We start from the raw sequence: 14,558 nt of genomic DNA, 5'->3' as shown, positions 1-14,558 counted from the left end.
AAAATGGTAGTAAACATCATATAACAATCAGAGCTCAAAAATTAGGAAAGAGTAGGAGAACAGAGGGCACTATAGTAGTCAATATGAAGTAGACGACATGGGTTATTGATAAGGAACCTTTTCAGGCATGAAGAGCTAGTTAGAGACGTATTAGAAGAAGAAAAAGGATCTAAGAGGACTGGTGGTAGACTTAGAATAGATTACTGTGTACAAATACGTAAGGATGTGGGATGTTCTAGTTTAAGACCGAGCGGCATGGCCTAGCGGTTTAGACCATTGCTTAGCATTCGGGAGCACGCCGATTCGATTCCGGGTCCGTCTGCCTTGGTTCAAGTTTTTCTGTGGTTTCCTTGGATGACTTAGGCAAATGCTGGGGCAGTAATATTCCACAGATAATCTTTCACTTTCTTCTGTCTTCATTTCGTCCGTCTCATCTTTCTCACCCGAACCACCACCCACCCATTCCCACGATTCCTGACAGCAGGCTGAAGAGGGCCTTCCGCCCTACCTTCCGGCATAGTCCGGAGGGACTGCCCGCCCACCAGCATTACTGGCTGGTGGGAAAGAAACACCCAAAAGTTTTTTTTAGTTTTATAGTTTTAGAAAAAGGCGAAGATTACCTCAGGATAGAAAAGAGCAGAGGTGCGTGCGTGTTTTAGGACTGACAACTTCATGATAATAATTAAATTAAAAATTCCTATACTGACTCAAAACTCTCTAGATCTCGGGATATTACCTTAAGCCTGGTAATCTCGTTTAAATATCGAATGTGTTGATGTCAAAAGTAAGAACTAACGTTGGATTCCTGTTTGAGTCAACATATGTGAAATATTCACTCACAGATTTAGCTTACGGTTCAGTACTTCAAACTTAAGTTTCACTTAAGTTATTTTGGAGTAAAGAAGGAATCCAACGCAGCGCTCACGTTGATAAACATTACTCAAAATCCTGTACACTTACGTGGAACACAAGTAGAATCCATTTACTTAAAGTAATTCTAACCTTTATTGTTCTTATAGCACGGCTAATTAGATTTGAATGCTACAGGTTTAACTGTTTATATTCCACAAAATTTCTGAATAACTTTTGATAAATAAAATCGTTCAGTATGCACCATACTCATGAAATCAGCATTTTTAGCGTTCTGTATCTCTAAAATACACGCATTTGTTTTTAATTTTGAAAACTAGATTTGAAGTAATGAAAACACGAAAAAAATTTATATAAGTAATTACTTTCTGTTACGTAAACACCAACCTAACTCTCCTGGTGCATAACGTGTGCCATTGTAAAATCGAGTTCAGCAACGGTTATTTAATTTAGCATCGCGTCCAGTCGTGATACTGCAATTTTTCGCCAATTTATATCGATTAATCAATTATTCATTGATACATGTATATTCAATTAAAGTTGCATCAACTGTCGGATGCAAATATTCAAACGTTGCAACGAGAAATAATAATAATAATAATAATAGTAACAAGAAGAAGACCGGAGCAAGAAGTGCTGATAGTCCATTACGTAATTCAATCAGCGCCATTTCAACCTCTGGTACATTATTATAACTTAATGAATGCAGATTTTAATCCTGAGGACAAAATTATGAAAGAAAAATTCAAAATTGAAATGTGGAAATCAAAAGTGCTTCATGGAAAATACCCGAACCAACAACAGCATCAGGAACACATAGATCAAGAAGCTTTTAATATATGTGGTTAAAGAAAGGAAATATATTCTTAGTAACTGAGGGACTCATGATAGCGATTCAGCACAAAATAATAAAAGAAAATTGGTTTCCATATGGTACCCCAAAAAATGTGAGTGAGATCCTTGGCATTAGCCCGTTTACACTTGCTCAAAGTTGACCAGTGAAAACTGAGAAGACCGGAAAATAATAATAATAATAATAATAACAGCAGTAATCGGTACCGAACACGTTGTGCAACGGTCTTTTTAATTGAATAATTAAGTTATCTGTGGTAGGCAATCGTTCGTCTCTCCGTCCGTTGCTGATGTTCTTCTCGGAATCGATGGCTCGAACGGATATCTTAAGCGATGTCTTCAATTTATTAGACGGTGCTGTTATTATCATGCCGTTTATTGAAGAGGCATAAAAAGTCATGAAGAATAAGTCGTTATGAAATTTAGCCGAAGATGGTGACGCTGACGAAGTCATACTGAAAATCTTGAAAGATTGGCTTCTTTACAATGAATTAGAAGAAGAAGTGTGTCATAATACGTAATCATTTATTCTGGTTATGACAGATCGGTAATATATATATACATGTTGTATGGGCAAGGTTATAGAATCTACAATTATGGAAGACACGGATGAAAATACATTATATTTTCAATAAAAATAAGTCACTTCTATGCTCGTGAACGATTAATTTAGAAATTCGAAAAAGATTGTTAAAAGTGTGTGTTTGAAGTGCGGCGGAAAAAAAAGGTTAAATGCGTCCGAAATGTGGTGTTACAGGCGAATGATGAGGATACCGTGGATAGAGAAGGTTAGAAATGAAGAAGTATTAGAAAGAGTAAGAAAACAGAGGACTCTATGGAAGTCAATAAGAAATAGGCGAGATAGGTTAGTACCTTCTCAGGCATGAAGGTCTAATCAGAGACAGGAGTTAGGAGCAGATGTAGACCTAGATTAGATTACTGTTCGCAAATAGTTAAGGATGTGGATTTTCTAGTTTTAGGGAAATGCAAAGATTAGCTCAGGAAAGAGGGGAGGTGCGGGTCCAACCAGTCTTAGGACTGACGACCTTATGATGATGATAAGGTCATAGTCTATTAATGATTTACTGACTCAGGCTAAACTTTTGGAACTGGAGAGCTGAAATATTGCACACAGGCTTTCTTTATGATATTTACAAAGAATAAGGATATCATTTTTGGTTGCATACGGACTAATTTTAACCTGGATCTTCTAGATCCTAAACCGTTGGGCTTTTGATTAACTATNCAGTGAAAACTGAGAAGACCGGAAAATAATAATAATAATAATAATCATAAATTAATTTACAGGTGCTACAATTAGTTTACAACTAAGGTATATATTGTTGGAATTATTAGTTTTACTACTGGTGAGGACATGAATCCAGCTATTTTAGACGAATCTCAAACTACCCAGTTGACAGTTGTTGTAGTTAATCAATGTATGAATTCAAATTTTGATAATACACAACTAGGTTAAACAAAATACTTAAAACATTTCAATCAGGTAGAAACAAAGTTAAAGCTATTAACACATATGCCATACCGGTGCTCACCTACTCCTTCGGGATAATTCGTTGGTCCGATACTGATTTAGACTCACTTAATAGGCTAACAAGAACTGTTGAAAGGTTTAGAATCAAAAGACAGTTAGGTGGAAGAGGAATAATTGATATTAAAAATCTACATTACAAACAGATTATTCATTTGCGGTCATATTTTAGAGAAAGAAGTGCTGATACTTCGTTACATAATTCAATCTGTGTCATTTCAACCTCTGGTACATCACTAAACCTTAATGATGTAGATTATAATCCTGAGGATAAAATTATGAAACAAAAATTAAAAATTGAAATGTGAAAATTAAAAGTGCTTCGTGGAAAATACCCGAACCAACAACAGCAGGAACATATAGATCAAGAAGCTTCTCATATATATGTGGTTAAAGAAAGGAAATATATACTTATAAACTGAGGGACTCATGATAGCGATTCAGGATAAAATAATAAAAATAAAAAACTATGAAAGATATATTATTAAAAATCCCACAATTTCATCGGACTCATGTCGAGCATGCAACATATCTCGCGAAACAATTGACCACATCACTGGGGGTTGCTCATTTTTAGCCAGCCGACAATACATCGACAGGCATAATAATGTTGCTAAACAGATACACTCGCTGTTAGCCAAAAAGTTTAAACTCATAGAACAGATAGAGCCCTACTACAAATACAAACCACAAAATGTGTTAGAAAACCACTTAGCCAAGCTTTATTGGGATAGAGACGTAATTACAGATAAAACAGTTAATCATAACAGACCTGATATCACACTGACCATCAAAGACACTAAAACGACCTACCTAATAGATGTTGCTGTATGAAACACTGAAAATCTTGAACAAAAACATATTGAGAAAATTTAAAAATATATTCCATTAGCAGATGAAATAAAAGACATGTGGAATCAGAACACAGTTTGAATTATTCCAGTAATAATATCATCAATAGGCGTCATACCTAAAACATTACACGCTAGCCTAGCTGAGTTGAAACTGCATAAACTAAAGTACCTCAGTCTACAGGAATCAGTAATCCTTGATACTGACATATCCCCCTTTCCAGATAACACAACAGGTTAAATTAGAAGCGGAGTTTTTAATAATCACCGATCATATTTCAGAGCAAGAAGTACTGTTAGCTCTATAAAATTTAAGAACAGAAAATTGGTTTCCATATCCTATCCGAAAAGATGTGTGAGGTTCTTTGGCATTAGCCTGTTTTCACTTGCTCAAAGTGGATCAGTGAAAACTGAGAAGACCGGAAAATAATAATAATAATAGTAACAACAGCAGTAATCGGTACCGAACACGTTGTGCAACGGTCTTTTTAATTGAATAATTAAGTTATCTGTGGTAGGCAATCGTTCGTCTCTCCGTCCGTTGCTGATGTTCTTCTCGGAATCGATGGCTCGAACGGATATCTTAAGCGATGTCTTCAATTTATTAGACGGTGCTGTTATTATCATGCCGTTTATTGAAGAGGCATAAAAAGTCATGAAGAATAAGTCGTTATGAAATTTAGCCGAAGATGGTGACGCTGACGAAGTCATACTGAAAATCTTGAAAGATTGGCTTCTTTACAATGAATTAGAAGAAGAAGTGTGTCATAATACGTAATCATTTATTCTGGTTATGACAGATCGGTAATATATATATACATGTTGTATGGGCAAGGTTATAGAATCTACAATTATGGAAGACACGGATGAAAATACATTATATTTTCAATAAAAATAAGTCACTTCTATGCTCGTGAACGATTAATTTAGAAATTCGAAAAAGATTGTTAAAAGTGTGTGTTTGAAGTGCGGCGGAAAAAAAAGGTTAAATGCGTCCGAAATGTGGTGTTACAGGCGAATGATGAGGATACCGTGGATAGAGAAGGTTAGAAATGAAGAAGTATTAGAAAGAGTAAGAAAACAGAGGACTCTATGGAAGTCAATAAGAAATAGGCGAGATAGGTTAGTACCTTCTCAGGCATGAAGGTCTAATCAGAGACAGGAGTTAGGAGCAGATGTAGACCTAGATTAGATTACTGTTCGCAAATAGTTAAGGATGTGGATTTTCTAGTTTTAGGGAAATGCAAAGATTAGCTCAGGAAAGAGGGGAGGTGCGGGTCCAACCAGTCTTAGGACTGACGACCTTATGATGATGATAAGGTCATAGTCTATTAATGATTTACTGACTCAGGCTAAACTTTTGGAACTGGAGAGCTGAAATATTGCACACAGGCTTTCTTTATGATATTTACAAAGAATAAGGATATCATTTTTGGTTGCATACGGACTAATTTTAACCTGGATCTTCTAGATCCTAAACCGTTGGGCTTTTGATTAACTATTAGTGGAATGGGATAGATTTCTTATAATTGATACGATCAGAAACGATATGGGACCATTTATTTATTTATATATATTACGTATGGTTATAGTTGAGGTTCGAGTTCTCAATAGTTTTAATCGAGATATGTATTTACCATATTGTTTGAATGGCTACTGTAGGTACTAACCCTGGTCTCGTAATAAGCGATAGAAAACGCCAACTGCCACAGTTAGCTGTCTTCTGTCTCGCCACACGTAATCGCCGTTACGCGTTAGATAATCAACCGACTAAACAAATCGATCGCTGATCGATCGACCTATCGATGAATAAACGGACAACCGGCCGACGGCAAAAAAACGCTAATGCTTTAAAACGGCAGCACGAAAATATGTTCATTCGTGGCTTACAAAATGTCAAATTAAACTCTGTCGACATGTTTTAAGTTTTTTCTTTTTCCTGTTTTCTTTTTTGTGTACGAAAAAATTAGTTCATAGAAGATTTTACTTTAACATCCATAAAATGTTTGATGACCTGTAAAAACGAAAACCATCACTGAACGCTTTCCATTATGCTTGACAGTCAATATTTGATAGCTACATATTAGGGTTGCCACCTTTTCAGGCTTTTCATAAAGTATTTCTCGACTAAAAGGTTAAAAAAAAGTACTCAGCATAAAAATAAAGTAGGTATTTTATTTTTTATTTTTAAACATATTTTTTGTTACACCTACCAGCCAGTAACAAATTGCTGTCGCTCTTAAATACATTAATAGCCTCTAAACATGGCAAACAAAGATTTAAGTAAACTAAAAGTTTAGTTTTAATTAGTTTTAATGAAGCTTTATTCCTGTCGTCCCGCCACTTTGCGTTCATAATAGAGAATACTCTTTCTGTAAATGCTGAAGTGGCCGGAACGGACAGCAAAAGTGACACTACCTTGAACAGATTCGGGAAATCAGGTTGTTCCGTAAATATAGCTTGTCATTTTTCTGTGCAATATTGATATAAAAGTACTCTGAATTTCGAATAATCGCTTACAAAATTACGATGTTTACTTAAGGCCTTAAATAAAGTATTTTTGCGTACTTTATGTGTATTGTAAAGTATAACGTACGCACAGTCGAAATAGAGTACAATACTATATAATAAAGTACAGGTGGCAACCCTAATCTCATCCGGTAGATACTCTAAGGGATTTTAATTAGGTCGTTGAAGATTGATGTGAAGTTTGAAGTGTATGCAGGTTGTTGTATATCATGCAGAGATGTGCTAATTGGATTTTCAAAAGTATTTAAATACAAAATGCAAATACTTTTTTGAATTGTTATTTCAAATTTTCGTTTCGTTTCTGATCTTTTACNTGAAAACTAACTATAAAACAAAAGCAATAGGTTAATTTTTTCTTTTTGATAAGTCATGTTTTTACATTATTTTCTAGTACGCTACTGTCCTATCTGTATTAATACTATAATTTATGCCTACTGAAAGCTTATTTGTGTATCGGTTCCAAGTGACTTACCCAAATAGGTCATAAATGGGCAAGTACCTGAGCGACCGCTCGCCAGCTTCCTTCATCAGATCTGTACAATACTTTATAATAAAGTACGGGTGGCAACCCTAGCTACATTTGTAACCCCATACAATTAAGACACTTATTTAAATATTTATACAATGTTACCATAAATCAAATTATCACCTAGGTATAGCCAAACACAATAGAATCTTCATCAACTCATCGACGTTCCGTTGATGATTTTGATTCAATCAATTAATATACCACAAGCTGTACTTGTCTTGATTTCATACAATACTGATGGTATTCCGCTGCATGTTGAAATTGTGACACCAGCGCTCTCCTGTGACACAAAATATTAACCGCAACTTTTCTTCAATCATCCAAGACCACTTCAAAGAAAGAAGAATTGGTTTTCTCCAAGTTTTGCAATTATTTACGTATTTTGTCTACATACAACATATAACATCGATTGCAATTACACTTTTGACACATCATTGGATGTACGAACGACTTAATCAAAGTGGCGGTTAGAAATTGAACAAGTTGAAATTGTTCATCTGGGCCAGGTCATAATCACAGTGTAATTTAGCCAGTCCTGTGCTGAGGTTAATAAGGGATTCGAAATTTCTCGAAATTTAGACATTTCTACATACATCACAAACGTACAAAAGTAAGTACAGGGTGTTTCAGGAGAAACGGCAAATATTTCGCGAGATTATTCTGAGTAAAAGTATAAATAAACTTGTGCCCGGAAATACGTTAGAAATCAAGAGGTTATAGAAAGAGTAGCAAAAGAGAGAGCGTCATGGAAGTCAATGCGAAATAGACTAGCAGAGCACCTTCTCAGGCATGTAGGACTCGTTGGAGACATATTAGAAACAGAATCAGGAACAAGGTGGGGTGAAAGTAGATCCAGATTGGATTGCCGTTCGCATGTGATACGTTGTTCTAGTTTTCAGGAAATGAGGCGATTGGGTTAAGACAGGAAGAAACGAGGATGCGTATTTTCAAGCTGAAGACCTCATAATGTTGATGATGATACATGGATTAAATGTTCGGATTGGAACATATCCCACATATGAAGATGCATGATACCAGAGCCCAATACAGACACAGCGTAACTGCATGACTCTCATGAGGAATTACCATGGAATTTCAAAATATTTATTTCTACTTGATGGGGAATTACTATCTGCCCTTATGTATTGATTTCAGAAACGTCGATCTGAACAAGAACTCTCGCTACTGAAGAAGGTTACTTTATAACCAACCCAAAAGTCCCTACATCGGACGGACATCAATGTCGCTTTTTGGGCTTCTCAGTGTTCTAGATATTCTAGAAGTTTTACGTCAAGTTTTCCAGTCATCGCGATTGGCCTGATTGTAATTTAACCGACATTCATTTGTTATTCGAGAGTGTGCTGAATATCTCATAATGTTGATGATGATACATAGAGTAAATGTCCGAATTAGAACACATCCCACATATGTAGATGTATGATACCCTAGTTAAATACAGATATAGCGTAACTGCATGACTCTCATGAGGAATTATCATGGAATTTCAAAAGATTTATTTCTACTTGATGGGAAATTACTAGCTGCCCTTATGTATTGATTTCAGAAATGTCGTTCTGAACAAGAACTCTCGCTACTGAAGAAGGTTACTTTATAACCAACCCAAAAGTCCCTACATCGGACGATCAATGTCGTATTTTCGGCTTCTCAGTGGATATTCTAGAACACCGTCAAAGTTTTCCGGTCCTCAAGATTTAACCGACATTCATTTGTTATTCGAGAGTATGCTGAAGAGCTGAAGGATTAGAACATATCCCACATATGTAGATGTATTGATACCCGGGTTAAATACAGACATAGCGTAACTGCGTTACTCTCTTTATATTAAGCTCTTGTGTTAACACGAATTTCGAAAAAAATCGAGGTTACTGGGAGATGATTTAATTCAAGTTGGTGGGACAAAAAAACAGACCAAGCGGCTGCAACAAACTGAAATAATTGCAAATTCCACGAAAGCCCGGTCCATTAAGTGTCTACTTCGCGCTCTAGATCGTGACGACCATCACACCACCATCGTCGCCTCTTCGCCTACCTACCTCTTGCTATAAGTTCGCTCTTGTCGTCATTCGCTTTTTTCGCGTTCCTTTCGATTTCGTCCGATTAATAATTGAATCGATGCTGTGATTTCAAGTCATTTTTAACGTGTAGCTGAGTGATAAAGGAGTATCGTCCTCCGCAAGCCGTCTCCCGACCGCTCGCTGCTCTCCATCACCGATTGAGGTGATTGACGGATGGTTAGAATCGATATCGCTTATCTTCACTTGGTCATTTCGCGTCGGTTAACGTTGCCAGTCGTCCCCAGGGATAGCGGACTTCGATTTTATTATCGACTTTATTCTTAAGTTGGCAAACGGAGCAGATGCTTTAGCGGTTATTCGATCATCAATTTAATATTTTGTTGTTTGATCAACCATGGAACGGCGGTTTTAATAAGAGCAGACAGTTCGGAAGTTTTGCTGTTAAAATTTCGGTACCACTCCATCCACTAATTAAGGTAAGCAAAGCAAAGTAATTGAAACTAGGATAATTTTGTAGTAATTACATTTATTTTTCCAATTACTTATCAAAATCAGATTGTTTTTTTTTATTGCATGTTAAAGCCGTAAGGATGAGAACATAGTGGACGTTGAGTATTACAAAATTCTTAATCGGCTACTACTTAGTTCAGAAAGTAAAAGAGTTTTGAGGATCTATTTCTCCAATTTGTAGTTTTCGTAATAACAACAATACAAAAGGCATTTATTTATCTTTTTGTTGTTCCCATGTTGATGAGGACGTATATTCTGAAAATTTGTATTTCCAATTCTTAACTAACTATTCCAGATTAAGTGCTTTAGAAGCTAGTATGAGTTCAACCAATTTTTGTTTTATTTATTCCATAATAATATGCTATGACTTATCAAAATAGACGATGGATTTTGGAATGCCTGTCCAATTAGCAATTTTTATATTATTTCTCACAAAGTAATAGATCTGTTGTTAGGTATCTATCTGTTTCATTGCCTTCAAAAACACGATTTGGAAGCTGTGAATATAATTTGAAATTGTGCGTTTCAAATTTGTCGCTTTAAGCATGAAACTTTTAGAGTAACGTTTTGCAAATTATATTAATCTTAAAATATTGCTGATATTTTTTGTTTATTCCAAACTGTTACGATTCATGTTAAGTTAGTACCATTTCTTTTTCTTATTGAGTATGTTAAAGATGGTTTACTGTTTTTTACACATTATTCAAAATCCATTGATTTTTTAAGTTAGTTTTTGTCATCCAGTTTTTTTACTTTAGTTTTTGTCATCAGCGACAAAACTGCTAAAAAACATATTTTTAGCCCTGTGAGTCCGTAAATACAATCAGAAATCGAGTATTACTGCTTTATAAAGGAATCTGATTTTGACGAGACATTTGACCATATATTGCATCACTGTTTCGTTAATGTAAAAATATTTACATTTTTTATTGTTTTCTTCAATTGAGTATTTATTTCCGAAATTGTTATCTATTTAATTCAAATTTACTGTTAAATATAATAATTATAACGCTAAGTCTTTTTCTTCAAAAGCAAATGATTTAAATTGTTAGATGAATTAAATAAACTGAATTAACTTCTACTCAATTATATGAAACACAGACAAACATTTAACAGTGCTTAATATTAAATATTAATGTGAAAATTCATTTGTCAATTTTTTATCCACTATAAACTACCTCAGGTTAGTAGTCAGACCATTGGTGCGTAAAACCAAAGGTCCCGGGTTCGATTCCCGGCGAGGGTGTGACAACAGCAACAAATTTTCCCTCATTAACCTGAAATAGTTTACGAGTATAGTGGGTAAAAAATTGAAAAATGAATTTTTGCATAAATATCCTATACTATTATACGTCTTCGCCTATGATTTCGATAAAATTTACCATATAGGGGGTTTGGAGGGCTAATAATCGATGCAGCTAGGTAGAAAATTCGTTTTTTTTTTCCGTGCAGAAAAAAGATTGCTAATTTCACCACAATAACTATCATCTTCTCAAACAGCCCAATGGCTAGAGCGTAAGTCTACAACGTCGAAGTACGCGCGTTCGAATCCTGTGCAATGTTGTCGGTTATTTTAGTTTTTGTTTTTGTTAAGCGAAAAGATTTTAATGTGTAATTTGGTGATTAAATAATGATTTCAATGATCAAGAAAAAAAAAGCAAAAATTTATAAGAACTTTATAGAATGAACGAAAGATTCTCTTTCATCCTTTCAAATACAAAACCATAAAATTGATTCAGAAATCCATGACGCACACCTTAATTATCCATAAGATTCTTGAAAATTTCATAAATGCATATAGTTATTCAATATTTTATTTCATAACCTATAATTTAACCAAATTAAAACACTTTTTAGCTATTTTGACTCGAATTCATTAATTATTTTATTCATATTAAACGACGAATGTTCATTTAAAAATATAAATATCTGCCGCGAATAACGTCCACTACAAAATCCAATCGTTGCTATCATAAAGAGGTCAACCCAACAACAATCAAACCATTGTTATATCTGTAGGTACTATTCATACAGATTTATATAAAAGAATATACCAAATGATGCATATATTTAATTCTATTTTATTATATGTACCTGATAAAAAAAGACGTATCCGCTGTGAATATATTACAAAGTATAAAATTTCATGCCATCATGCATCATCGAACGCATTTTCATAACGCCATTTTTTCGAATAAAGAAGCAACAATAATATTATTTTGAATATTAATGATGTAACACATTTAAATATTAACAATGTTCATTGTTATTTACTATAATAGGATATGTTATTACCTTTATATTAAACATTGTAATTTTATAATCGTAACAGGATTAGGTAACGTTAGATTATGTAAAATCATTTTTTAGCAACAATTTTGGGTAATTAATAGGAATTTATATAAATTACGGAAGTGTTCGACAAATTTTTACAACAAATTGTTGTTTTGAAACTGTGCAGTCTTATTATAATAAATATAAACAGATATTGGTATGTAGGAGATGCAAAAGAAGGGTTAGAAATAATACATAAAAAATAGGAGGCGATAAAGTAGAAGAAGTGGCTGATTTTCGATATTTTAGGGAGTCAAATAACTTAAAATAAGTACGAAAAAAGTGCTAAAAGGTTAGGTTGCATTTGCTGACACGTCCTCGTCGGGAATTGAACTCGGGTCGCTGGCTTTACGCATCATTGCTCTACCACTAAGCTACGAAGAGGTGATGGTTTCTATTCTCGGCGAGAGCGTAACAAAAGAAAACAGTTTTTTCTTATTCATTTAAGGTTATCTGTAGTGGTAAAAATTAATTAAAAAATCAATGCACTTTATAGGGACATGTTAAAAATATAGCGGATAGAACAGGTTAGAAATGAGGATGTATTAAAGTGGAAGAACAGAAGGCGTTATGGAAATCAATAAGAAATAAGCGATGCAGGCTGGTAGGATAGAATGAAGGTCTAGTTAAAGACCTATAAGATGCTAATAGGGGCAGAGATGGATCTACACCATATTAGTGTTTGCAAATGGTTAGAAATGTACTTTAAGCTGATAACAATAATAATCACTGTCGCAAAACCGGTGGGGCCATTTAATGGTATTAATAAAATTAATCTTCCTGTCGTTGTTTGAAAACTAATGCACTAATTTCAACGTATCTTTAGTTAATTGTGGAAACCTAGATTATAACTTAAGTAGAGGTAATTTAGAATAACATGAACTTTGGCTACGGCTATTCGTCAATTTCTATCACCTACGTAAATGCAGGCGGAAAACAAAAGGTTAGAAGCGTTCGAAATGTGGTGTTATAGGCGGATGATGACGATATCGTGTGTAGAAAAGGTTAGAAATGAAGAGGTATTGGAAAGAAAAGGAGAACAGAGGACTCTATGGAAGTCAATAAGTCAGGGACATATTAGAGGCAGAAACGGGAGTTAGGAGGGGTAGAGGTAGATCTAGGTCAGATTACTGTTCGCAAATAGTTAAGGATGTGGGTTGTTCTAGTTTTAGGGAAATGCGAAGTTTATCTCAGGATAGGAAAGAGTGGAGGTACGTGTCCAACCAGTCTTATTACTGATGACCTTATGATGATGATGATTCGTATATTGTCGGTTAATCTCGATGGAATGGGAGGAGTGTACACCCTATTGGAATTATATAAATATTCTACGGATTTAAGGAATTAAGGAAATTTGTTCAGAAAAGTGAGGAATTATCATGGGACTTCTACTTGGTCGGGAATTACCAGCTGCCTTAACGTATTATTTTCAGAAATGTCCATCTGAACTACAACTCTTGTTACTAAAGAAGGTAAATTTATAACCCAAAAATCCCTATTTCGGACGTTACTAAGGAAGATATAACCCAAATGTCCCTACTTCGGATGATCAATGTCGCGTTTTGGGCTTTCCAATGTTCTAGATATTCTAGTAGAATAATAACTTAACCGACATTCATTTGTTATTTGAGAGTGTGCTGAAAAGAAGAACTAGAAATGATCTCACAACGGATCAACGCTGTTAGTGATGGTTTGGGTGGTACCACTCTCACTTTCAACTCGACCGCAAATTGGGCAACGACAACAATGATGACAGCAACAATACGGCTACTCATCATCTTAAAATGCCGCCACAGTATTATTACGTATAAATGAAAATAATTTCTGTTAGGTCGCACTTTTAAATAATTAAATCTCGAACGATTGAATAACGACCACAGGCGGCAAGTCGACACAAGAAAAAGATGAAAAAAGCAACTGGAACTAAAGACCATCAGTTAATAATCAAGACGAACCCATTTAAATAATAGCAATTGTTTTTTTCTAATTGAGTTGAAAGTGTTTCTAGATTTTGTAGTTGATTAATTGGAGCTTTAAGATGATGCTTATTACAAAAAATGGATTAAAAGTATCGATTTACAAATAGTTGACGGAAATTGGTATTTATTTGGTGAAAATTTATTATAAAAAATTATAGAATTTTCCACAATACTTTTATTTTTTCCACGACAATTGGTTTGCTAACACAGTAGCTTTTTCAAGTACAGTGCCACACTAAATTTTATACAAAAAAACTATTGGGTGGGTGATGTGGTTCGGGTGGGAAAGATGAGACGTAGGAAATGAAGGCAGAAGAGAATGAAAGATTATCTGTGGAATATTACTGCCCTAGCATTTGCCTAAGTGATCCATGGAAACCACAGAAAAACTTGGACCGAGGCAGACGGACCCGGAATCGAACCAGCGTCCTCCCGAATGCTAAGCAATGGTCTAAACCTCTAGGCCATGCCGCTCGGTAAATGTTATTCATAATTGTAGTTTATATATGGAAGGAAACT

General features: G+C 34.8%; 1 protein-coding gene across 2 annotated transcripts in view; it reads right to left on the bottom strand.

Annotated features, from left to right (window-relative positions):
• LOC108743063 (GTPase-activating protein CdGAPr) overlaps positions 1 to 14,558 on the bottom strand; it is a 123,888-nt gene that overhangs the window by 34,210 nt on the left and 75,120 nt on the right. The window lies entirely within an intron of this gene.

This window comes from Agrilus planipennis, unplaced genomic scaffold (genome assembly GCF_000699045.2).
Source record: "Agrilus planipennis isolate EAB-ADULT unplaced genomic scaffold, Apla_2.0 scaffold118, whole genome shotgun sequence".
Classification (NCBI taxonomy): domain Eukaryota; kingdom Metazoa; phylum Arthropoda; class Insecta; order Coleoptera; family Buprestidae; genus Agrilus; species Agrilus planipennis.
Note: the sequence above shows the minus strand (reverse complement) of the source record. Positions and strands in the feature narration are given on the sequence as shown.